Raw genomic sequence first — 2,451 nt, 5'->3', positions numbered from 1 at the left:
TTAATCCTTCGGGTTAGTTCTTCGCTAATCCCCATTTTCCTCATTTTCTCCTCCAGTTTCTCTCTGTTTAGTCTGTTGAACGCCGCTCTTAAGTCCGCAAAACAGGCATGTAATTTCCCTCTTTCTTTACCTAGCTGCTTGTATATGACGTGGTTTATCACAAAAACCGCATCGGTCACTCCTCTTCCTTTTCTGAATCCGAATCTTCCAGTTTTCTTTCAATCTCTGCCTTCAGTCGTTCGTCCAGTATCTCTGCATAGATCTTGTATGCTGTATCCATTAGCGTTACTCCTCTGTAGCTCTTCGCTACTCTCTTGTCCCCCTTCTTACATATCCGACGTATTACTCCTTTTTTCCAATCTTCTGGTATCCCCTCCCTATTTCCATATTCTCCTTAAGGGGGGGGGTAAGGTATTAAAATTTTTTTGTATTTTTTTAATTGAATGCATAATATCTTAAGAATATTGTATCAAAATTTCAAGTCGATTGGAGCAAAATTGACAAAGTTACGAGTATTTTCATACATGTCGGATTTTAATACCTACCCGACCCGAACGTGCTATTGATACCTGGCAGATGTTTCGCTCTCTATATAATACCTAATCTTACCCCCCAGATCCCGGTGCCCCTTTGAACACTATTTCTGTACATAATTTACGAGGTAACGCTGGAGAGTTTTTTCCAATTTGTTAATTATTTTTATTTTACAATAACAAATTATCCGATCTTTTCGCAAAAAATCGCATTTTTCCCTTCAAAGTGTTCCAAAAAAGTGAAAAATTGAAATTTCGAAAAATCCTCCCAGCGTTACCTGGAGAAAACTGCTTCCTAACAAATGAACTTTAATTTTTTGATTTCAGATGATACAGCACCAAGTTACGAGAGGCACCGCAATTCTACTTTTTTCCGAGACACGTCCGTGAAAATTTTATACAATATACTTCGAATGTCATACTTTAGTGTATTATTGGTTTTAATAAAGAGATTCTAACTGTGTCGTCACAAAAAATTCACAGAAACATGCCTTTTTTGTACGAATTAACCTTAGCCCCCCCTTAACTCCCATAATGCCACCCCCACTTCCTTCGGTGCATACTTTCGTACCTCATTTTCTAACCAGTTTTCCCCCGTTGCTTTCTTTTGCTTCTTCTCTTTCCTTTTCTTTTTTCCCTCTATGAGCGCTTCTCTGCTGCATTTTCCTTTCATAAACTTTGTCATCTCCCTTCTCATCACTCTTTTCCTTTCTTTTCACTCCTTGTTGTACCACGCTTTCTCTCCCATACCCCATTTCCTCATCTTCACTTTCTTCTTTGGCATTGCTTCGTTTATCTTCTTTTTGATTTCAGTCCACGTTTCCTCTACTGTTCTTCCCTTGGACTGCAGGTCCAGTCTTTACATTCCTCCAGGTATTTTTCCACACTTTCGCTTGTTCATTCCCTTTTCTCCTTCTCTTCTTCTAGCTTTTCCTGGTTTTTTTATAATTCTGCCCCCCCCATCCCTATTCAACGGCATGTAGTCCGACTATGTTCTTTTTTATACTGTTACGACCTTTCGCGGAGAGACGCGACCGCTAGGAAAACGCGTCAGCGAGAGGCGTAAATTCTCGCTACGATTCTGTTATTCGACGCCGCAAAATAGTCGTTCCCCTGTTTCGATTAAGATAACAGAGGTGGTTCAATGAAGTAACACTGTATTGACAGGTGAACATAAAATAATATATTTGACAATAATATGATGAATAAATTACACAAAGTTGACTCGACCTTACGATATCTCTCAATGAATTCGTTAAACTATATGATTTTGATTTTGCTCGTCAGAGCTCTCGATGTCTAATGCTTGGCTCGTCAGAAGGGATTGATTGCCTTTCGATCATTTCTTTGTCTTGTTTGGAAGACGACCCCCCATTATGCTCGCTTCACGCCACCGCTCGCGCCTATGATCACGTATGGTTCTTCTTGTGTCGAAAACGTTACGGACAAAAATCGACGTTTCTAGGGCTCGCTGCTTGGCGACAACTATGCGCCCGTCGATACATTGTATATGATCCGGCGGGCAGATGAGACGGTCAGCCTGCGACACTGTAGGACCGCGAGCGACGGTTAGAAAATACAGCCTGTGGTAAGCATCGTGGCGTAACACCTACTTTCATGTCGATTATTGATAAAGATTATTCGCCAGTGATACCATTTATATGTGTTCCCCCTTGTCTACGGGAATGTTAAACGTCTCTCCTTTCATACTACAAAAAAATTTTTTTTTTTTTTACGTGGAGGAAATCTTCATAGACACCTTACAACCCTGTGGGGACGGGCAGAAGGTAGTGCCGGATTCTTACCGGCTAAAACCTCCACGAACGGGACAGTGTACCAGTGCGAGTTTTTATCGTCGGGCCCCTGTGTGCTTAACACCAAGCACGTTTAAAAACCAAGTACTCCCAGAAAATACACC

The 2,451-nt window shown here is 41.1% G+C and overlaps 1 pseudogene; it reads right to left on the bottom strand.

Moving 5' to 3' along the window:
- Positions 1–2,165: 2,165 nt before the first annotated feature.
- Positions 2,166–2,248, bottom strand: LOC117160431 (U6atac minor spliceosomal RNA; annotated as a pseudogene).
- Between the last annotated feature and the right edge of the window lie 203 nt (positions 2,249–2,451).

Source organism: Bombus vancouverensis, chromosome 18 (genome assembly GCF_051014615.1).
Source record: "Bombus vancouverensis nearcticus chromosome 18, iyBomVanc1_principal, whole genome shotgun sequence".
NCBI classification, from domain to species: domain Eukaryota; kingdom Metazoa; phylum Arthropoda; class Insecta; order Hymenoptera; family Apidae; genus Bombus; species Bombus vancouverensis.
The sequence above is the reverse complement of the archived record's forward strand: the minus strand, read 5'-3'. Positions and strand labels throughout refer to the sequence as shown.